A 25,096-nucleotide genomic window follows, 5' to 3' on the forward strand; every position below is an offset into this window, starting at 1 on the left:
TCCATGGGATCGATTTTACCAGCCCAACTGGGGACGGCACAAAATGGTATGGGAAGTCAAGGGCTAGCATGCCAGTCATCAATATCTTCTGGCACACATCTTACTACCAGTGAAAAAGTGGCAAACAGCTGTACTGCCTGAGGACAGTTTTTAGAAATTCTTTCAGTGGATGTGAGCATCCCATTTCTCCATCACCAGCAAAGACAGATTTTGTTACTTTAGAGTGTCCAAGTAAGCCCTCTGTCTGCTGCTGCTAGTGGGAACCCTATGTCATGTAAGGACATCATGAGATAAATCATGGCAGATGACCAGCAGGCTCAAGGTAATTTATTTTATTCATTCACAGGATGAGGGTGTCGCTGGATAGGCCAGCATTTATTGCCCATCTCTAATTACCCAGAGGACAGTTTAGAGTCAACCACATTGCTGTTGGTCTGGAGACACATGTAAAGATGGCAGTTTCCTTCCCTAAAGGACATTAGTGAACCAGATGGCTTTTTTGATAATTGACAATGGATGCACAGTCACCATTAGGCTCTTAATTTCAAATTCTTAATTAATTTAAATTCCTCCATCTGCCATGGTGAGATTTGAACCTGGGTTCCCAGAACACTACTTGGGTCTCTGGATTTAAAACCCAGCAATAATACCAGTGGGTCATTGCCTCCCATTCAGGCATCTCTTGGTGCACCAGACACTCCTCCCCCACCAATGGCAATGGCCACCTCCATGGCAGTATCAACATCTTCACTCACCAACAGGCACCTTGCCCCATAACCCACAACTGTCAGACAGACCTGCACACGAAGACACATCTCCCTGTTTGGTAAGCCAGCAGCCTTCCATGCTGCCAACATTTTTCAAGTGTAGTTCCAAAGATGGCTATCACTTCAGGTGGTACTGCTGTATTGCCAGTCCTTCAGCTGGCCAACAGCTCTTGTAGCAGTCAGCTATGACTGCAAACAATTAACTGGATGCCACCTGTAAAATGCAGTCTCAAATCCTGCAGATAGCCAAAGTGGGAATATCACTCCCCTGCTCTCTGAACAATCTGGAGACTGGGGCTAGCTTCCTTCAGAGCACAGATAAACATTTCATATGTACCTTTATACTTCAATGAAATCCCAGTGACTGCATAACCATAGCTACAAAATCATTACTCTTGGCAGGACCTAAATTACTCAAATTCAGAAAAGTCTACGATAAAGCACTACTTGCAGTTGTTACAGCCCTATAATTTAGGCCTACGATATTTTGGATAAATGCCATTCTCACACTGTGGATTAGATTTCAAATAGCCACTATAAGAATGGGGATTTTGCAGTCAGCACGTGTATGATCTTCAGTCATCTGAAAGAAATCTAAAATTGCTGAAAAGAGTCATAGAGATGTACAGCACAGAAATAGACCCTTCAGTCCAACTTGTCCATGCCAATCAGATATACCAACCCAATCTAGTCCCACCTGCCAGCACCCAGCCCATATAGTAACAGGATAATAGTAACAGGATAGGACAGAGTCAGCATGGATTTATGAAGGGGAAATCATGCTTGACTAATCTTCTTGAATTTTTTGAGGATGTAACTCGGAAGATGGACGAGGGAGATCCAGTGGATGTAGTGTACCTGGACTTTCAGAAAGCTTTTGATAAAGTCCCACACAAGAGGTTAGTGAGTAAAATTAGGGCGCACGGGATTGGGGGCAAAGTACTAGATTGGATAGAGAATTGGTTGGCTAATAGGAAACAAAGGGTAGTGATTAACGGCTCCATTTCGGAATGGCAGGCAGTGACCAGTGGGGTACCGCAGGGATCCGTGCTGGGACCGCAGCTTTTTACAATATATGTAAATGATATAGAAGATGGTATCAGCAATAACATTAGCAAATTTGCTGATGATACAAAGCTGGGTGGTAGGGTGAAATGTGATGAGGATGTTAGGGGATTACAGGGTGACCTGGACAAGTTAGGTGAGTGGGCAGATGCATGGCAGATGCAGTTTAATGTGGATAAATGTCTGGTTATCCACTTTGGTGGCAAGAACAGGAAGGCAGATTACTACCTCAATGGTATCAAATTAGGTAAAGGGGCTGTTCAGAGAGATCTGGGTGTTCTTGTCCACCAGTCAATGAAGGCAAGCATGCAGGTACAGCAGGTCGTGAAGAAGGCTAATAGCATGCTGACCTTCATAACAAGAGGGATTGAGTATAGAAGCAAAGAGGTGCTTCTGCAGCTGTACAGGGCCCTGGTGAGACCACACCTGGAGTACTGTGTACAGTTCTGGTCTCCAAATTTGAGGAAAGACATTCTGGCTATTGAGGGAGTGCAGCGTAGGTTCACGAGGTCAATTCCTGGAATGGCAGGATTGCCTTACACGGAAAGACTGAAGCGACTGGGCTTGTATACCCTTGAGTTTAGAAGACTGAGAGGGGATCTGATTGAAACGTATAGGATTATGAAAGGACTGGACACTCTGGCAGGAGGGAACATATTTCCGTTGATGGGGGAATGCCGAACCAGAGGACACAACTTAAAAATATGGGGTAGACCATTTAGGACAGAGATGAGGAGAAACTACTTCACCCAGAGAGTGGTGGCTGTGTGGAATGCTCTGCCCCAGAGGGCAGTGGAGGCCCAGTCTCTGGATTCATTTAAGAAAGAATTGGATAGAGCTCTTAAAGATAGTGGAGTCAAGGGGTACGGAGATAAGGCTGGAACAGGATACTGATTAGGAATGATCAACCATGATCATATTGAATGGCGGTGCAGGCTCGAAGGGCAGAATGGCCTACTCCTGCATCTATTGTCTATTGTCTATTGTCATATCCCTCATAAACCCTTCCTATTCACATACCCATCCAAATACCTTTTAAATGTTGCAATTGTACCAGCTTCCACCACTTCCTCTGGCAGCTCATTCCATACACGTACCACCCTCTGCATGAAAATGTTGTTCCTTAGGTTTCTTTTATATCTTTCCCCTCTCACCCTAAACCTATGTCCTCTAGTTCTGGACTCTACACCCCAGGTAAAAGACTTTGTCTATTTATCCTATCCATACCCCTCAGGACTTTGTAAACCTGTAATGGGTCACCCCTCAGGCTCCGATGCTCCAGGGAAAAAAGCCCTAACCTATTCAACCTCTCCCCATAGCTCAAATCCTCTAACCCTGGCAACATCCTTGTAAATCTTTTCTGAACCCTTTCAAGTTTCAATCTTTCTGATAGGAAGGAGACCAGAATTGCACGCAATATTCCAAAAGTGGCCTAACCAATGTCCCGTACAGCTGCAACATGACCTCCCAACTCCTGTACTCAATACTCTGACCAATAAAGGAAAACGTACCAAATGCCTTCTTCACTACCCTATCTATCTGCGACCCCACTTTCAAGGATCTATGAACCTGCACTCCAAGGTGATTTTGCTCAGCAATACTCCCTAGGACCTGACCATTAAGTTTATAAGTCCGGCTAAGATTTGCTTTCCCAAAATGCAGCACCTCACATTTATCTAAATTAAACTCCATCTGCCACTTCTGGCCACAAAGAAGATTACCCTCAGATTACAACAGGATCTTGATCAGATGGGTCAATGGGCTGAGAAGTGGCAAATGGAGTTTAATTTAGATAAACGCGAGGTGCTGCATTTTGGGAAAGCAAATCTTAGCAGAACTTATACACTTAATGGTAAGGTCCTAGGGAGTGTGGCTGAACAAAGAGATATTAGAATGCAGGTTCATAGCTCCTTGAAAGAGGAGTTGCAGATAGATAGGATAGTGAAGAAGGTGTTTGGTCTGCTTTCCTTTACTGGTCAGAGTATTGAGTACTGGAGTTGGGAGGTCATGTTGCAGCTGTACAGGACATTGGTTAGGCCACTGCTGGAATATTGATTGCAATTCTGGTCTCCTTCCTATCGGAAAGATGTTGTGAAATGTGAAAGGGTTCAGAAAAGATTTACAAGGATGTTGCCAGGGTTGGAGAATTTGAGCTATAGGGAGAGGCTGAACTGACTGGGGCTGTTTTCCCTGAAGCATCGGAGCCTTATAGAGGTTTACAAAATTATGAGGGGCATGGTTAGGATAAATAGACAAAGTCTTTTCCCTGGATGGGGGAGTCCAGAACTAGAGGACATAGGTTTAGGGTGAGAGAGGAAAGATATAAAAAAGACCTAAGGAGCAACTTTTTCACGCAAAGGATGGTATGTGTATGGAATGAGCTGCCAGAGGAGGTGTTGGAGACTAGTACAATTGCAACATTTAAGAGGCATTTGGATGGGTATGTGAATAGGAAGGGTTTGGAGGGATATGGGCCAGGTGCTGGTAGGTGGGACTAGATTGGGTTGGGATATCTGGTTGGCATGGACAAGTTGGACTGAAGGGTCGGTTTCTGTGCTGTACATCTCTATGACTCTAAGTGGTCCTCAAAAACCGAATCACATCACGAGGTATTTTGTTTTGAGTTTTAGAGCATGAGCTGGTTCAGTATGTGTACATTACCCATTGTGAACAACCAAACAAATGTGCTGTTTGATTCGATCAGCTAACTATTAGGACATACAGCCTACATACCTGGCATTGCATTGGCACTGTAATTCATAAACTGGTAGGCAGGAAGTTTTTCCAAGATAGCAATCTGTTTGTTGGAAAGTAACCCTAGTGAAACCAAGCATGATAGAGCACTAACTTGATACTTAGCCCAGTTGAAATCTTGGCAATAATTTTCTAGCCTTAAAATGCCCATTCATAGGTTTGCAACCATTATCCCACAAAATAACTTTGATGTGTTCTGTTTCTGCATGCAGCTGAAAACTGCAAAGTGAGCAAATGACTCATACTTTATTTCCAGGATTGCAGATAAGACCAGTCACTTAAAATTGTCTAGCTAAAAGCATGAATATTAAATAGTGAAGGTGAGGAGCTTGTATCTATTAGTAGATTTCTCAACTAATATGTTGAGGAAAGGGAGCATTTTCATTTCCATCTCAAAAATGAATGGTGGAGCAAAATGGAGCATACAGAGATGGGTAAGGAAATTCTTCCATATGGCAGATTCAAAGATTGCAAACATGTCATCTACAAACAATCACCAAGGTACTGAGGAAGAGGAAATTACCAATATGCTATCTTTTTTTTAAAGTTCAGAGGTAATTGAAATTAAGAGGTCCAGGCTTAATGACATCCTTTTACTAACTCCTATGAAAGATTCAAATACTAGGATCTCTAATCAAGATGAAGATCACAACAGCTTTGCTCCATATTCATGCCTTGCATAAAGGCTTAATGGACCCTTTCAGATAGCTTTGTCAGAGTATTTTGCCAGTAATAATATGAAATTTAAGGAAAAGGACACAGAAATTTCAATGCCTTAGGTCACGACTCCTATCAGCAGCATCACCAGTGCTTTAAGTCAGCATGAGTTAAGAGGCTTTGTCTCCAGTTTCCTTCAATATATTTGTCAGCTATTCATAAACATTTGCAAATTATTCAACACTTCACAACTACAATTATCATACAGACAAGGGTTTCTATACTGTATTCTGAAAGGTGCCATATAAATGCAAGTATTATTTTCTTCATTATAACTGCTAAAGCTACTATGTTCTGGTCCTGCCCTGCTGACCAGAGCAACTTATTAGTAAAGTCCCGTAGAAAGTCATTCTTTCAATAACATGATAATAGTGGAATGCCATTCCCAACATCATAATATGTTGGAATAAAAGAAAAATGCTGCAAATTCTGAAAATCACAAACAAATACAGAGGATACTGGAGAAACACAGCAGGTCTGGCCGCATCTATGGAAAGAGAAACAGAATTAATATTTTGAGTCAAGTATGACTTTCTTCAGAACTTGCTACAATTGCATTCTGATTTTTACTCCAGAAAAATTTGATTTAAAATGTTATTGCATCAGTTCACCAGTAGGCATAGCTATAAAATGACAACATGGGGAAGAGAACATAGATTGACTGTAATTTTCCTAACAGTAGGCCAGGGAAAAAAGGTTCGGAATTCAAGACTGTGTCATAACAACAAAGTATATTTTTACAGCACCTACAACATTCAAGAATGTAACAAGACATTTCAGGGATAACAACTGACACTGAAACAAAGGAGGAGAGATTAAGTGCTAGATCTTGTGCTCCTAGATCCTAGCAATCAAGATGGAAGGCAGTTGTGAGGTAAAAACAAATCACATTGACTGGCATACCAATTTCCCAAACTTCAAATGCCTTCAGAGTAAGTCATGGTTGGAGGTTCTGGGCTACCTGTGCACTGCCTGCAACAAATCAAGCACACTAAATGTCACAAGGCCAATTTAAGTCAATTTTCCAGGAAGCATTCATGTTCCCACATGTTTTAGGGATCCGTTTAGATGGCCTCCTGGCAGTATGCCAGCAGTATACCTCCGCTACAAGTAAATGTAAAGGCCCATACTGCCTGCCCAGGTGCAGGAGTAACCACAGGGCCACCCTGTAAAAGGAATCTCTCTATCTTTCCCGTAGTCCCCCCAAACTACCACAGGAGTGGCTTGGCTGCAAAACTTATACTTCAAAAAGTTGGAGGGAAGGTGGCTTGCATTCTGAAGCATCGTTTGACTCCTTTAGGCTCCATTGCAGACTACTGTTATTTTGGGTTTAAGGCTTCTAACTGGCCCTTCAGGTCTGACGGTCCACTCTATCTCCAAGTTAATTAAAGGGCACCACTATAAAAATCACAATTGACTATTTCTTCACATGCCTTCCTCTCCTTGGTGGGCACATTTTGACGCCAGAAACAGTCCCGGCCTCTGTTTTTCTTTCTCTGTCTCTCCCCCAAATCCGCTAGGGAAGAAAAAATTAGGCCCTGCAAGAGATAACCAGAACTGGAGCTGAAATAACTTCTTGAAGGCCAGTATCCCAACACCAAGCCATCCTTTATTTACGTATGCGTAGTACATGTCCAGCTCGATCACAGCCAGCTCTGAGAACGTGCAGAACCCCTGACACTCCTGGGCTTTCTGATTGGACCACGTTAACGACCCCAATCAGGAAACTCTTATTTTATGAGATCTACCCGGCTGACCTCATTCCTAAGAGGGAGGTTATAAGTTGAGTCTAAACAGGAGAAGGAAGTTTAGAAGGGAACCTAAGCTTTGAAGCCTTAGCTGCTGAAGCCATGACTAACAATGGTGGAGCAAAGGAATTCAGCATTTATTTGGGTCCAGAACTGGAGGAGCATTGAGATCTCTGAGGTTTGTCAGGCTGTGGAGGTGACATTATAAGTTGCAATTTGCAAACATCACGACATTCAAAATCAGGAATCTTCAAGTCCAAGTTAAACCAAACAAAAGTGGTTTGTCCCTGAGCTGAATGCAGCAAGTTGGCCTCTCTGCAATTAGTCCAAAATTTCTTTTAAAATCTGTGATTCAAATAAATTAAGGAGTCGATCCCTTAATTCAGCTAGTTCTGTCTCCCTATCCATGGCCTCACTTGTCTGACTGACGCAATACCAAGCCCTTGCAGCAGTTGCCATGGGAAACAATTACATTGCAGTCTGTTCACCAGGCTCACATATAAAGGACAATTTGTCCGCCGAAAAAATGACAGACCTATACTTAGCAAGCTGTAAAATGTCTGTATTAATAACCATTGCCATCATTGTCACCATGGTGTTTTGTATAGAAATTGACATCATAATCTTCCTGTTGGTAACAAAACTGGTACAGGCCAGCACACTCTTTTAAGTAGACATGGTTCTTTTACTGTGATTTGGATTTATTTAACAGTACATAGTCTCCTGTTTCTCAAGGGAAAACAAAACAAATATTAAAAATAATAACAAGAATCTGAAACCATTACAGAAAAGAATATGCTGATGAGCAATTTAGTAGATGCCATGTGGAGATCAAACACAAGCATATACCATTGGGCTGAGTAACCTGTTTCTGTCCTGTATATTGCATGCAATAAAAATTGGATGGCCCTGTTATCCTTTTCTGAAGACGATGTTTTATTTTGACAGCCTGCTAAATTGGTAAAAGTATCAAAGGACAGTTTTATTCCTCATTCCATGAAGAGATTGAAAATAGAAGAAGGAAGAATATATTGCATTCTTAAAGCCTAGTATTCAAGGACTTTGGAAATTATTATACTTTTTTCAAAAATCAAGTGTCATGCAATATGTACGAGTCAGTGGATGCCAAAGATCTGAGCCTCATTAGCAGACTTGAAGACATCAGAGATTTCAAAAGCAATCTTGCAACAGAGTTACAGATGTACAGCACGGAAACAAGCCATTCAGTCCAATCCATCCATGCCAACCATCCTAAATTAATCTAGTCCCATTTGCCAGCGCTCTCAACCCTTCCTATTCATGTACCCATCTAAATGCCTTTCAAATATTGTAATTATACCAGCTTGTACCATTTCCTCTGGCAGCTCATTCCATTGACACGCCACCCTTTGCATAAAGAAGTTGCCCCTTAGGTACCTTTTAAATCTTTCATTCCAGATTAATGGTTGCTTGGGATACAAGAGGAATTAAAGGGGTCTTATAGCATGATTGCTTCATTTGTTCGGTGACAGTTGGAGTGGGAGGAGCAACATTTTAAAACATAAAAACTTACTTCAGGAGTTCAAAGTTCTGCATTTTTTTGGCGGCAGTTGGAGTGGGAGGATTAACAGCGAGGACCAGTGGCCCGACAGGAAGGTAATTTTAAAATATAAAAACTTACCTTGGGAGTTTCAGGTAAATATTTCGGCAGTGGTTGAATCCTGAGACACTATACATGTAATGTCTCCCACCCACCCTCCTCCTCTAACCAAAAAAAAAGGACGCTCGTGTTGCTGCTAAGGTAAGGGGTTTCAATTGATATTTCTTGTGTATCTTGTGATTGATTAAAAGTTTACAATTAGTTGATTAATTGAATAAGGCACAGAGAAGTACTGGAAATTATTTAATACATAAATTTGTATAAATTAATTAAGTAAGTAGAGATAACTGGACAGGTGATATGGTGTAACTCTATGATGTGGGAGCTGATCCCATTGTGAATGGCAGTGACCACATCGCAGCAAGTGTTGGTTGCTGGAAGAACTCTGGATCAGAATTGATGATCTGGAATCTGAGCATCAAACACTGCAGCACATCCAGGAGGGGGAAAGTTACCTGGATACTTTGTTTCAGGAGGCAGTCACACTCAATAGATTAAGTAATTCAAATTCAGTTAGTGATCAGGGACAACAGAGTGTGACTCTAAGTGAGGCAGGTAGGGGAATTCTGAGTGCAGGAGTGGAGGAGCCTCAGCCCTTGCCCTTGTCCAACAGGTACGAGATTTTTGCTCCCTGTATGGATAAGGGCAAGGGCTGTGGGGAGGATGAGCCAGCTGACCACAGCACCATGGTGCAGAAGGCCATTCAAGAGGGGGGAGCAAAAAGACAAGTAGTTGTTAGAGGGGGTTCTATAATTAGGGGGACAGATAGTATCCAATGTGAGCCAGATCAGGAGTCCCGTATGGTGTGTTGCCTGCCTGGTACTGGCTTGAAAGGATATTGGAGTGGGAGGGAGAAAATGCAGTTGTTGTGGTCCACGTTGACACCAACAACATAGACAAGGCTAGGAAGGAGGACCTGTTTGGGGAGTAGGAAGGACTAGGAAGGAAATTGAAAGACAGGTCCTCGAGGGTCATAATCTCTGGATTACTGCCCGAGCCACGTGCTAATCGGCATAGAGATAAGAAAATTAGGGAAGTCAACACAGGGCTAAGAAATTGGTGTGGGAAAGAGGGGTTCCATTTCATGGGACAGTGGCATCAGGTTTGAAACTGGGGCAATATGTACTTATGGAATAGTCTCCACCTGGAACCAGTGTTCTGGTGAAAAGGATAAATAGGGTGGTCACTAGGACTTTAAACTTGTGAGTCGGTGGCGGGGGGGGGGAGGGAAGAAGGGAAAGCAACAGGAAGTATGGAGTCAAGTAGAAGGATAAGCAGCAGTTAGCATGTGTGTAGGGTTTAAGTTCGAGACAGACTAGGAATGAAGTAAAAAGGAAGGATAATTTAGGACATATTACTGGAGATTATGGAAATCATGAGGATAAGAAAATTAGCATTAAGGTGCTTTACCTGAATGCTTGTAGTATTCATAACAAAGTAGATGAATTAATAGCACAAATAATCATGAATTTTTTTAAAAAGGCATCACGTAGACCTGGTTGCAGGGGGTTCAGAACTGGCAGTTAAACATCCAAGGATTTACCAACTTATCGAAAAGACGGGGAGGTGGGCAGAGGGGGCAGGGTTGCCTTGTTAGTTAAGAATGGAATTAAATCTATGGCACTGAATGACATAGGGTCAGACAATGTGGAGTCTGTGTGGGTGGAGTAGAGGAACCACAAAGGAAAAAAAACCATAACGGGAGTTATGTACAGATCTCACAGCAGTGGTCAGGACCACGGGCACAATATGTAGCAGGAAATAGATAGGGCATGTCAGAAAGGCAAGGTCACGGTGATTATGGGGGACTTTAATATGCAAATAGACTGGGTGAATAATGTTGCCAGTGGATCCAAAGAAAGGGAATTCATGGAATGCTTACAGGATGGCTTTTTGGAACAGCTTGTGATGGAGCCCACAAGGGAACAGGCTATTCTTGACTTAGTGCCAGACTTTATAAAAGATCTTAAAATAAGGGAACACTTCAGAGTGATCATAATATGGTAGAGTTCAGTCTGCAGTTTGAAAGAGAGAAGGCAAAATCCGATGTACTGGTGTTACAGTTAAATAAAGGTAATTACAGGGGCATGAGAGAAGAACTGACGAAAGTCGACTGGAAGCAGAGCCTAGTGGGGAAGACAGTAGAGCAACAATGGCAGAAGTTTCTGGGTGTAATTGAGGACACAGTACAGAGGTTCATCCCAAAGAAAAGAAAGATTATCTGGGGGGGGAATTAGAGAACCATGGCTGACAAGGGAAGTCAGGAAATGTGTCATGCAAAAAGAGAGAGCCTATAGTGGCTAAGAGCACTGGGAAATCAGAAGATTGGGAAGACTACAAAAACAAACAGAGGATAACAAAGAGAGAAATAAGGAAGGAGCGGATCAAATATGAAGGTAAGCTAGCCAGTAATATCAGAAATAATAGGAAAAGTTTCTTCCAATATATAAGAAACAAACGAGAGGCAAAAGTAGAAATTGGGCCGCTCCAAATTGATGCAGGAAGGTTCGTGATGAGAGATAAGGAAATAGCTGAAGAACCTTAATAAATACTTTGTGTCAGTCTTCAGTGGAAAACATGAGTATATCCCAACAACTTAGGAGAATCAAGGGGCAGAGTTGAGTATGGTAGCTATTACAAAAGAGGAAGTGCTAGAAAAGCTAAAAGGTCTAAAAATTGATAAATTTCCTGGCCCCTATTGGCTCCATCCTAGAGTTCTGAGGGAGGTGGCTGAAGAAATAGCAGAGGCATTGGTTGTGATCTTTCAAAAATCACTACAGTCAGGGAAAGTCTTAGATGATTGGAAAATCGTTGTTGTAACCCCCTTGTTCAAGAAAGGATCAAGACAAAAGATGAAAGATTAGCCTAACCTCGGTTGTTGGTAAAATTCTAGAATCTATCATTAAGGATGAGATTTCTAAATTCTTGGAAGTGCAGGGTCAGATTAGAATAAGTCAGCATGGATTTAGTAAAGGGAGCTCGTGCCTGACAAACCTGTTAGAATTCTTTGAAGAGGTAACAAGTAGGTTAGACCAGGGAAACCCAGTGGATGTTATCTACCTAGATTTCCAAAATGCCTTTGATAAGGTGCTTCATGGAAGGCTGCTGAGTAAGGTGAGGGCCCATGGTGTTCGAGGTGAGCTACTGGCATGGATTGAGGAGTGGCTGTCTGACAGAAGGCAGAGAGTTGGGATAAAAGGTTCTTTTGCAGAATGGGAGCTAGTGACATGTGGTGTCCCACAGGGTTCAGTGTTGGGGCCGCAGCTGTTCACTTAATATATTAATGATCTAGATGAAGGGACTGGGGGCATTCTGACGAAGTTCGCCGATAATACAAAGTTAGGCAGACAGGCAGGTAGCTCTGAGGAGATGTTGAGGCTACAGAAAGATTTAGACAGTTTAGGAGAGTGGTCCAAGAAATGACTGATGAAATTCAATGTGTGCAAATGAGAGGTCTTGTACTTTGGGAAAAAAAATACAGGCATGGACTATTTTCTAAATGGTGAGAAAATTCATATAGCCAAAGTACAAAGAGATCTGGGAGTGCTAGTCCATGGTTCTCTAAAGGTTGACTTGTAGATTTAGTCTATGATTAAGAAAGCAAATGTAACGTTGTCATTTATCTCAAGAGGGTAGGAATATAAAAGCAGCGATGTGTGACTGAGATTTTATAAAGCTCTAGTTAGGCCCCATTTAGAGTACTGTGTCCAACTCTGGGTCCCATACCTCAGGAAGGACATACTGGCACTGGAGTGTGTCCAACGGAGATTCACAGGATTGATCCCTGAAATGGTAGGTCTAACATTAGCGGCTCAGCGGCTGAGGATCCTGGGATTGTATTCATTAGAGTTTAAAAAGTTGAGGAGAGAGCTAATAGAAACTTAGAAGATAATGCATGGCTTAGAAAGGGTGGGCGCTGGGAATTTGTTTCTGATGGTGGGGAGACTAGGACCCGTGGGCACAGCCTTAAAATTAGAGGGGGTCAACTTAGATCGGAAATAAGGAGATGTTTATTTAACCAGAGAGTGGTGGGCCTGTGGAATTCATTGCCACTGAGCGCAGTGGAGGCCAGGATGTTAAAAGTCTTCAAGTCAGGGACTGATAAATTCATAATCTTGCAAGGAACTACGGGGAAAGTGTGGGTAAGTGGCGGTGAAATACCCATCAGCCATGATTGAATGGCAGAGCGGACTCGATGGGCCATATGGCCTTTTTTCCACTCCTATGTCTCATGGTCTTATGATAGCAGTAGAGAGCGGCGGGAGCTGGGTGGAAGTGAAGTTGGAGCGCAAAGCCGGTCGGGAAGGTAGGTGATTGTTATTTGAGTGGGTGTGTTCTAGACCCCAGGTTCTACAAAGTAGGGCCTCCCTCCCACCCTCCTCCTCTAACCTAAATTAAAAGTCCACAGACTTGCCCCAAATAGAGGGTCCAAGGAAGTTCCTGTGGATTGAAGAGTGAGGCTTTAGCTCAGGAGTATTTGACAAGGAGGTTGAATGAAGTGATTATGCCACAGTTGAAGAGGGTGAAGACATGACTGCCAAGCTGGTTCAGTGTGCTACGTGCTTGATGTGGGAGGTCAACGACTCTGGTGCGCCTGGCTTGTATAAGTGTAGAAAGTGTGTGCATGATCAGCTACTGACAGAGCATATTGTAGCACTGATGAAAGAACTCGAGGACCTTAGGTTCATCCAAGAGAACGAGATCTTTCTGGACAAGACCTTCAGAGAGGTTATTACACCAATCATACCAGAAGAGAGCAGAAGAGAGCAGACAACGAAGAAGGCAGAGAGGATTCAGGTGCAAGAGACCCCGGGAACCTGTCAGGAACAAGTTGAATCTTTTGGAAACAGTAGATGACACTGCCAGTCCGCGAGGAGGCCAGGTCTGTCAATCAAAAGTTGGCGTGGAGGCAGAGCAGAAGAGTCAGACATTGCACAGAGCCATGATAATAGGGGACTCCATAGTGAGAGGAACTGACCGGGGTTTTTGTGGCAGCAGGCGGGACTTAAGGATGGTGTGTTGCCTTCCTGGTGCCAGGGTTAAAGACATCACAGACAGAGTGCAGGAAATCCTCAAGGACGAAGGTGAAGAGCCAGAGGTGGTGGTACATGTCGGCACAAATGATGTCGGGAAGAAGAGGAACAACATACTACAGCAGGACTTCAGAGAACTAGGAAGAAGGCTGAAAAGCAGGATGTCCAGGGTGGTTATCTCCGGTTTGCTTCCAGTTCCTCGGGCTGGTGGGGCCAGAAACAGGGAGATAATGGACTTGAACGTGTGGTTGGGGAACTGGTGCAGGAAGCAAGGATTTAAATTCTTGGATCACTGGGGTATGTTTTGTGGTAAGCATAAATTACACAAGAGAAACGGTTTGCACCTTAATAGGTGAGGGACCAGCATTCTGGCAGGCAGGTTTGCTACTGCAACACAGCTACGTTTAAACCAAGTAGTGGCGGGGGGGGGGAACAAACTGGATGTTTAAGAAGGAAATTGGAGGGGAAGTTAGAACAAGGGAAGTCAAGAAAGACAACTGTATCAATGAGGCAGAAAACTCAAAAGGGGATCATGCTGTAAGGTTGAATGAAATAGGAATTGATGGGAAGGGTGAGGGCAGTAACAAATTAAAAATACTATACATGAATGCACAAAGCATTAGAAATAAGATGGATGAGCTTAAGGTTCTTTTGGAAATTGGCAGATACAATATTGTGGGGATAATGGAGACGTGGCTTCAAGTGAACAGGGCCTGGGAAATGAATATTCAAGGCTACATGTGCTATCGTAAGGACAGACTGACGGGGCAGAGGGGGGTGGGGTGGCCATGTTGGTAAGGGATGATATTCAGTCCCTTGCGCGGGGGGAACCTAGAATCAGGGGATGGAGAGTCAGTGTGGATAGAGCTGAGAAATTCTAAGGGTAAAAAGATCCTCTTGGGAGTTATCTACAGGTCCCCAAACAGTGGTCTGGATGTCGGACGTAAGTTGAATCAGGACCTGAAATTGGCCTGTCGTAAAGATGTTACTACAGTTGTTATGGGGGTTTTCAACATGCAGGTAGACTGGGAGAATCAGGATGGTATTGGACATCAAGAAAGAGACTTTGTGGAGTGCCTCCGAGATGGATTCTTAGGACAGCTGGTGCTGGAGCCTACCAGGGAGGAGGCAATTCTGGATCTGGTATTGTGCAACGAACCAGAATTGGTCAGGGACCTTGAAGTGAAGGAGCCATTGGAAAGTAGTGACCATAATACAATAAGCTTCAATCTGCAATTTGAGAGGGAGAGGATACAATCGGAAGTGACAATATTTCTGTTGAATAAAGGGAACTATGGAGCTATGAGGGAGGAGCTGGCCAAAGTTCAATGGTGCAATACCTTAGCAGGGATGACAGTGGAGGAACAATGGCGGATATTTCTGTGTATGATGCAGAAGATGCAGAATCATTCATTCCAAAAAGGAAGAAAGATCCTAGGAGGAGGCATGGGTGGCAGTGGCTGATGAGGGAAGTTAAGAAACATATAAAGTTAAAAGAGAAAAAGTATAACGTAGCAAAGATAAGTGGGAAAACGGAGGATTGGGAAGCTTTTAAAGAATAACAGAGGATTACGAAGAGGGAAATACGCAGAGAAAAAATGAGGTACGAAGGTAAACTGGCCAAAAATATAAAGGAGGATAGTGAAAGCTTTTTTAGGTATGTGAAAGGCAAAAAAATGGTTAAGACTAAAATTGGGCCCTTGAAGACAGAAACAGGGGAACAAAGAAATGGCAGAAGAATTGAATTGATACTTCAGATCTGTGTTCACTTGGGGAAGACACAAGCAATCTCCCTGAGGTAACAGTGACTGAAGGACCTGAACTTAGGGGAATTTATATTTGCCAGGAATTGGTGTTGGAGAGACTGTTAGGTCTGAAGGTTGATAAATCCCTGGGGCCTAATGGTCTACATCTCAAGGTACTGAAGGAGGTGGCTTGAGAAATCATGGATGCATTGGTGAGTATTTTCCAGAGTTCGATAGATTTGGGATCAGTTCCTGCGGATGGAGGGTGGCTAATGTTGTACCACTTTTTAAGAAAGGTGGGAGAGAGAAAGCAGGAAATTATAGACCAGTTAGTCTGACCTCAGTGGTGGGAAAGATGCTGGAGTCTATTATAAAGGATGAAATTACGACACACCTGGATAGTAGTAACAGGATAGGTCAGAGTCAGCATGGATTTATGAAGAGGAAATCATGCTTGACTAATCTTCTGGAATTTTTTGAGGATGTAACTCTGAAGATGGACGAGGGAGATCCAGTAGATGTAGTGTACCTGGACTTTCAGAAAGCTTTTGATAAAGTCCCACATCGGAGGTTAGTGAGCAAACTTAGGGCGCATGGTACTGGGGGCAAAGTACTAGATTGGATTGAAAGTTGGTTGGCTGATAGGAAACAAAGAGTAGTGATAAACGGCTCCATTTCGGAATGGCAGGCAGTGACCAGTGGCGTACCACAGGGATCAGTGCTGGGACCGCAGCTTTTTACAATATATGTTAATGATATAGAAGATGATATTAGTAATAACATTAGCAAATTTGCTGATGATACAAAGCTGGGTGGCAGGGTGAAGTGTGAGGAGGATGTTAGGAGATTCCAGGGTGACCTGGACAGGTTAGGTGAGTGGTCAGATGCATGGCAGCTGCAGTTTAATATGGATAAATGTATGGTTATCCATTTTGGTGGCAAGAACAGGAAGGCAGGTTACTACCTAAATGGAATCAATTTAGGTAAAGGGGCAGTACAAAGAGATCTGGGTGTTCTTGTACATCAGTCAATGAAGATAAGCATGCAGGTACAGCAGGTAGTGAAGAAGGCTAATAGCATGCTGGCCTTCATAACAAGAGGGATTGAGTATAGAAGCAAAGAGGTGCTTCTGCAGCTGTACAGGGCCCTGGTGAGACCACATCTGGAGTACTGTGTGCAGTTCTGGCCTCCAAATTTGAGGAAAGACATTCTGGCTATTGAGGGAGTGCAGCGTAGGTTCACGAGGTCAATTCCTGGAACGGATGGACTACATTATGCTGAAAGACTAGAGCGACTGGCCTTGTATACCCTTGAGTTTAGAAGACTGAGAGGGGATCTGATTGAGACATATAAGATTATTAAAGGATTGGACACTCTGGAGGCAGGAAACATGTTTCTGCTGATGGGTGAGTGCCGAACCAGAGGACACAGCTTGAAAATACGGGGTAGACCATTTAGTACAGAGATGAGGAGAAACTTCTTCACCCAGAGAGTGGTGGCTGTGTGGATGGTCTGCCCCAGACGGCAGTGGAGGCCCAGTCTCTGGATTCATTTAAGAAAGAGTTGGATAGAGCTCTCAAGGATAGTGGAATCAAGGGTTATGGAGATAAGGCAGGAGCAGGTTACTGATTAAGGATGATCAGCCATGATCATATTGAATGGTGGTGCAGGCTTGAAGGGCTGAATGGCCTACTCCTGCACATATTGTCTATTGTCAGTTTCCTCTCCTCTGGGTAGAAGGCCTGCGTTCAACTCACACCTGCTCCAGAGGTGTGTCATAACATATCTGTGAACAAATTGTTTAAAAGTATTGACAAGATGGGTTGAGAACAGATTTAACAGTATGTGTCAGCAAATCTAGAATCTAAAAATTTAGGTCAAGGAGATCTCAAGCCTTCACATGCAGAAATCAACTAGTGTGCAACGCACAGCAACAGGGCTTGGTGAGTGTGCAAACATGTACTCACAGGGCTCTAAAACTGTGTAAATGTGCAATTGGAGAGACATTGAATAAGTGAGTGAACATCAAGTTTAAACCAGAAAAAGAGCTCAGTATGGTTCAAAATCCTGCTTGGCATTGTTGCCAAATCATTGCACATACAGACATTAGTAAACAGCATATTGAATGGTTAATTCTAAGCTTTGAAGTGAGTAAGGTAACACAAGCCAATGCATTTGTTGCAAATAGCAAAGGCTATGTTACAATGTCACTAATTCATCTCCCAGGCCATACAGAACCTCATCACCTCAGGAGATCTCCCACCCACAGCTTCCAACCTCATAGTCCGGCAACCCCGCACTGCCCGGTTCTACCTCCTTCCCAAGATCCACAAGCCTGACCACCCTGGCCGACCCATTGTCTCAGCATGCTCCTGCCCCACTGAACTCATTTCTACATAACTCGACACTGCCCTATCCCCCCAGTCCAGGAAATCCCCACATACGTTAGAGACACCACCCACGCCCTCCAACTCCTCCAAGACTTCCGTTTCCCCGGCCCCCAACGCCTCATCTTCACCATGGATATCCAATCCCTATACATCTCTATCCACCATGACCAGGGCCTCAAAATCCTCAGTTTTTTCCACTCCCGACATCCCCAACAGTACCCTTCCACCGACACTCATTCGTTTGGTCGAACTGGTCCTCACCCTGAACAATTTCTCCTTCAAATCCTCCCACTTTCTCCAGACCAAAGGGGTCGCCATGGGCATACATATGGGCCCCAGCTATGCCTGTCTCTTTGTTGGCTACATAGAACAGTCGATCTTCCGTAATTACACCAGCACCAGTTCCCACCTCTTCCTCCGCTACATTGATGGCTGCATTGGCACCACCTCATGCTCCCACGAGGAGGTTGAGCAATTCATCAACTTCACCAATACATTCCACCCTGACCTTAAATTTACCTGGACCATCTCTGACACCTCCCTCCCCTTCCTGGACCTCTCGATCTCCAATAATGATGACCGACTTGACACTGACATTTTTTACAAACCCACCGACTCCCACAGCTACCTGGATTACACCTCTTCCCACCGTATCTCTTGCAAAAATGCCATCCCGTATTCCCAATTCCTCCGCCTCCGCCGTATCTGCTCACAGGAGGACCAGTTCCACCACAGAACACACCAGATGGCCTCCTTCTTTAGAGCATGCAATTTCCCTTCCCACGTGGTTAACGATGCCCTCCAACGCATCTCGTCCACATCCTGCACCTCTGCCCTCAGACCCCACCCCTCCAACCATAACAAGGACAGAACGCTCCTGGTGCTCATCTTCCACCCTACCAACCTTCGCATAAACCAAATCATCCGCCGACATTTCCGCCACCTCCAAAAAGACCCCATCACCAGGGATATATTTCGCTCCCCACCCCTTTCCACCTTCCACAAAGACCGTTCCATCCGTGACTACCTGGTCAGATCCACGCGCCCCCAACAACCCATCCTCCCATCCTGGCACCTTCCCCTACCACTGCAGGTATTGCAAAACCTGCGCCAACACCTCCATCCAAGGCCCTAAAAGAGCCTTCCACATCCATCAAAGTTTTACCTGCACATCCACCAATATCATTTATTGTATCCGTTGCTCCCAATGCGGTCTCCTCTACATTGGGGAGACTGGACACCCCCTAGCAGAGCGCTTTAGGAAACATCTCTGGGACACCCGCACCAATCAACCACACCACCCTGTGGCCCAACATTTCAACTCCCCCTCCCACTCTGCCGAGGACATGGAGTTCCTGGGCCTCCTTCATCGCCGCTCCCTCACCACCAGAAGCCTGGAGGAAGAACGCCTCATCTTCCACCTCAGAACACTTCAACCCCAAGGCATCAATGTGGACTTCAACAGTTTTCTCATTTCCCCTTCCCCACCTCACCCCAGTTCCAAACGTCCAGCTCAGCACTGTCCCCATGACTTGTCCTACCTGCCTATCTTCTTTTCCACCTATCCACTCCACCCTTCTCCCCTTCTCCCTGACCGATCACCTTCATCCCTTCCCCCACTCACCTATTGTACTCTATGCTATTTTCTCCCCAACGCCACCCTCCTCTAACTTATCTCTCCACCCTTCAGGCTCTCTGCCTTTATGCCTGTTGAAGGGATTTTGCCCGAAACATCAATTTTACTGCCCCTCGGATGCTGCCTGAACTGCTGTGCTCTTCCAGCACCACTAATCCAGAATCCTCAAAGTATGTCCATCATTTACAAGTCACAAGTCAGGGGTGTAATGGAATACTTGCTACTTGCTTGAATGAGTGCAAATTGAAAAACATTCAAGAAGCTTGACACCATCCAAGATAAAACAATCTACTTGACTGGCAGAACATCTACAAACATTCAAGATCTCCACACTTAGTAGCAGCAGTTATGTACCCCTACAAGATGCACTGCTGAATTTCACCAAGCTTTCTTCGACAACAACTTTCAAATCCACAACCACTATCATCTAGAAGGACAAATGCAGGGCTGCACTACCAACTGCAAATTCCCCTTCAAGATGCTCACCATCTGACATGAAAATATATTATCGTTCCTTCACTGTTGCTGGGTCAAAATCCAATAATATCTAATTATATCGCTCCACCTTCCTTCCATTTCTCAATAGCCTGACAAATTTTGTCTTCAAATATTTATCCAGTTCCATTTCAAATTCACTATTCAATCTGCTTCCCCATTATTTCAGATAGAGTAATTGTAAAATGGAATGAACTAAGTAAAATAGATAAATTCTCTTGGTTCTCTGGACAATTATTTTCAACACAAATTTTTTGCTCTGCAATCTTCACCAATGAAAATCAATTTGCTGGGAAGAAAAGTCTGAGCCATATTGCAAATGAAATGCTGCAAACGTAGATACACGCACATTTGGAAATGAAAACTGTGTAAAGTTTGGGCAGCTGTAAAGTTAGGAATAGTACAAAATTTATTGCAGAATAAAACATATTTCAGTATTGGAATTCAGCTCCCTTTGAAGAGTGTGAAGGGTTGAATTAGCTTTAAAGTGTGTGAAACAGGCCAAGAAAACACATCCAAACATTAAACTGAAAAACCAACTTCAAGGATAGCGAATCATAAATAAGGTTAGAAATCCCAATGTGTTAAAGAGGGTTATCATATCAACACTGATAAAAAGGATCCTGTTTAATGAAGGAACTAAATCGTTACTTCAGATGTAAACAAAGTGCATGGAAATTGAAAAGGAAAATGTTGAAGTCCAAACCAAAATTTCTGCCAGCCACAAAGAAAATTAGAAATTAAATGGTAACCCCCTAGTAACCATGAACCAGTGTTGATTGTTGTAAAAAAACATCTGACTCATTGATGTTCTTTAGGGAAGGAAATCTGCCATCATTACATGCTTTTGTCTACATATGACTCCAGACCCACAGCAATGTGGTTGACTCTTTATTAGCTTGCAGGCAATTAAGGATGCAGTAAATACTAAACTAGCTGATTGCTCCTACATTCTATGAATAAATAAAACATGTTGTCTGAACAACCATTATGCTCTATTTTGCACCTAAACTTAACTATCTAAATTTTGCGATGGTTATCACCTCATTAACCTATAAGATTTAGTTGGTTTGACCAACAATATACCCATAGCCAGTAATTTTAACACAGCATTCCATCCGCATGCCTACATCACAGTGCAAACTGGAGGTACAACATCTCATCTTCACACTAGGCATTTTGCAGATTTCTGGAATTAATATTGAGTTCAATAACTTCAAATTGTGCATCATGTCTTCCCTTTCTTTTGACTTGTTATATTCTGTTATCATATCTTCTCTCTCCAACCCCCATCCCAGTCGGACTGTCTGTTCTTTCAAACCTGATCAGAGACAAAAAAAACTGTAGATGCTGGAATCCAAAGTAGACAGGCAGAAGGCAAGCCAGGCAGCATCAGGAGATGGAGAATGGAGAAGGGACAAGGTCCTGAAGAAGCGTTACACCTGAAACATCGGCTTCTCCGCTTCCTGATGCTGCCTGGCTTGCTGTGTTCTTTCCAGCCTCCTGCCTGTTCAAGCCCAGCAAGAGACAAACCATTGTTCTGCAATTCTCACATTCCGATCAACTAATCTGAACTATCCACATTCTTTCTCCCCCAGCCATAACCACTGCCCCCACAACTATTGCATAAATGCTGCCCCTCCACATGTTACATTGTTAAAAATCATACAACACCAGGTTATAGTCCAATAGGTTTATTTGGAAATACAAGTTTTCAGACCTTCATCAGGTAGCTAGTGGGGCAGGACCATAGGGCACAGAATTTATAGTAAAAAATCAAAATGTCGAACAACTGATGCGATGCATTGAACAAATCTAGATTGCTGTTAAGTCTTTAATCACTTAGAATGGGAATGCAGCTTTCAATTGATTAACATGTAAATCCTAGAATTTCTTTCAAGTCACAGTCCTGAGTTAACTTAAGGTTTTATAAAGATGAGATGTCACCTTTTTTGAACTCAGACCTGTGACTTGAAAGTTGTTCTGGGATTTATATACTAATCAATTGAAAGCTGCATTCCCATTCTAAGTGATTATAAAGACTTAACAGCAATCCAGGTTTGTTCAATACATTGCATCAGTTGTTTGACATTTTGATCTTTTACTATAAATTCTGTGTCCTATGATCCTGCCCCACTAGCTACTTGATGAAGGAACAGCACTCCGAAAGCTACTGCTTCCAAATAAACCTGTAAGACTATAACCTGATGTCGTGTGATTTTTAACTTTGTCCACCCTAGTTCAACACCATCATCATCTCCACATCACACTTCACATCAGCTCTGATGAAGAGCCATTTAGACTCAAAACATTAGCTTGCTTTCTCTTCATGGATGCTGCCTGACCTGCTGTGACCTCCAGCATTTTTTGTGTTCAGTACAGATTCCAGCATCTGCTATAATTTGCTGCTAATAGGAGTCCCAATGATTCTCCTAAGAAGTCAGGATTCTCTTAAGGTTAATATGCAGGTTCAATTGGCAGTTACGAAGGCAAATACAATGTTAGCATTCATTTCAAGAGGGCTAGAATATGAAAGAAGTTTTGGTGAGGCTATATAAGGCTCTGTGCAGACCATATTTGGAATATTGTAAGTAGCTTTAGGCCTTGTATCTAAGGAAAAATGTGCTAGCATTAGAGGGGGTCCAGAAGTAGTTCACAAGAATGATCCTGGGAATGAAGGGTTTGTCATATGAGGAGCGGTGGAGGATTCTGGGTCTGTCCTTGATGGAGTTTAACAGAATGAGGGGGATTCCCATTGAAACTTACAGGATAGAGAAAGGCCTAGACAGAGCAGATGTAGAGAAAATAGCAGGGGACACTAGGACCTGAGGGCACAGCCCGAGAGTGAGGGGATGACCATTTAGAACATAGATGAGGAGCAAGTTCTTCAGCCAGGATGTGGTGAATCATGGAACTCATTGTTGCAGAAGGCTGTAGGGGCCAAGTCAATGAGTGTCTTTAAGACAAAGATAGGTAGGTTCTTGATTGCTAAAGGGTTATGAGGAGAGGGCAGGAGAATGGGATTGAGAAACATATCAGCCATGAAGTAGTGGTGGATCAAACCCGATGGACTGAATGGTCTAAACTCCTATATCTTATGGTTTATGGTTTTGTGCATGCACTATTTACTCCTTATTTGTAGTTGCCTTTAATTCATTTGGTCCTTGTCCTCAAACTCTGGAATACCCTCCCTACACCTCTCTATCTCATTTTCCTTTATTAAGGTTCTCCATAACAAAGCTTTAACAAAACTTTTAGTGACCTGACCGCCCAAATCTTTTTATGGCTCAGTGCTATACATGGCTTTAAAATGATCCAGGTGAAACAATTTGCTCTGTTTCATTCTGTTAACATTTGTTTATAAATATCAGTTGGGTTGTTGAAGTTGAGATTCCAGCTTAATTTTGTTGTAACAATGTTAGTGATTTTTTTGGGCAAGTTTCACACCTTTTAAAGTTAATTCAACTTTTTACACTCTTCAAAGGTAATTAATTGTGTTCCTGTTATGAGCATTCATTCTGTTCCCAACAAAGTTGTTGTGTTTCAAGTAGAAAAGTTTCAAAGCAAAAACGCATGATCCAGTCATTTCCTGAACGTTGTTTTGTCTTTGCAGTAGTTGGTAAATGTTGTTTCCAGATTTCTTTTTCCATTATACTCTTCAACATAGATTGAAAATAAATCTTTTTACAACATCTAGAAACTAGATTGGATTAGAACATGAAATAACTTGCAGAGAATAAACAAAGTAGGGTCAGAAAATGAAGGGTAAAGCAACTGCCCTCAATATTGGTTTCAAACTGATGTCAGGATGAAATTTACCCTGATGGGTGTTTTTGCAATAGATACTGCATATGCATAAATAACTAGCAATAGAAGTACTAAATTCAATAGGATTTTAACCAATAGTTAGACATTCAACAGTATCAAATGTTGGATGAATTGATTGTGCATGGAATAAATCTTAAACTCTATTTAAGGAAAAAAGATGACGTGTCTAACTGCCAGAGTGGAAAGAAGACAGTCCTACTGGGGAGGGAGGAGGATAGACAGGACACATTAACAAATAATGTAGCAAAAAAGACTAAAGGAAAGGGAAGGAATGGAAGTGGGTTCACAATCTGAAGGTGTTGAACTCAATTTTGCGCCCAGGTTATCAAGAGTCTAGTCTGAAGATGAGATGTAACACCTCCAGCTTTAGCCATGATTTGCTGGAGCCTTGCAGCATGTTGAGGATAGACAAATGCTGCCTCCTCTCCCCCCCACCAACACCCCTCACCCCACCTCCACCCTGTTAGCTTGTTTTCTCTCCATGAATGCTGCCTGGCCTTCTGTGATCTCCAGCTTTACGACTCTTAAGTCCCTCTATGCTTCAGATTTCCAAAGCCATTCCTCATTTAGAAAATAGTCTAAGTCCCTGATCTTCCTAACAAAGTGTATAACCTCAAACTTTCCCACATTGTATTTCAACCGCCACTTCTTTGCACATTCTTCTAGAGTGTCCAAATCCTTCTGCAGTGTCCCAGTTTCCTATCTTTTGTCATCTGCAAACTGAGCAACTCAGTTCTTTCGCCCAGACCATTAATGTATTACATGAATAGCTGTGGTCCAAACACCAACCACGGCGGGACTGCACTAGTCACCAGCTGCCTTCCTGAAAAAGAGCCCTTTATCTGCACTGTTTGCACTCTGCCAGTTAGCTAATCCTTTATCCATGCCAGAACCTTGCCCCTAACACCCTGGAACGTTGAGCTGTTTTATCTGATGATAGCCCAATCTTGCAGTAGATAGTCAAACCAGTTTTCCAACATATCCTTTCAAATCTGGTCAGATTTTTCTAGGTAGTGTTTCCCAAACATTTTCCCAGTGACTTGTAAGCAGAAATAAGAGCCATATCACAGGCATGACCAGAGTGAGAGAACAACAGTTTTATTGAGGACAAGGATATTCTAAACATTAATTGCATAAAAAGTAGTCTAATTTGTATTAGGCTGAGAGGGAAAAATTTAAAAGGGACCTAAGGGGTGACTTTTTCATACAATGGGTGGTGTTTATATAGAATGAGCTGCCAGAGGAAGTGGTGGAGGCTGGTACAATTACCACATTTAAA

General features: G+C 43.0%; 1 protein-coding gene across 1 annotated transcript in view; it reads right to left on the reverse strand.

Annotated features, from left to right (window-relative positions):
* Positions 1-25,096, reverse strand: part of chlsn (cholesin) — a 416,204-nt gene that overhangs the window by 150,253 nt on the left and 240,855 nt on the right. The window lies entirely within an intron of this gene.

The sequence above is a fragment of the Chiloscyllium punctatum genome, chromosome 40 (assembly GCF_047496795.1).
Source record: "Chiloscyllium punctatum isolate Juve2018m chromosome 40, sChiPun1.3, whole genome shotgun sequence".
In the NCBI taxonomy this organism is placed as follows: Eukaryota; Metazoa; Chordata; class Chondrichthyes; order Orectolobiformes; family Hemiscylliidae; genus Chiloscyllium; species Chiloscyllium punctatum.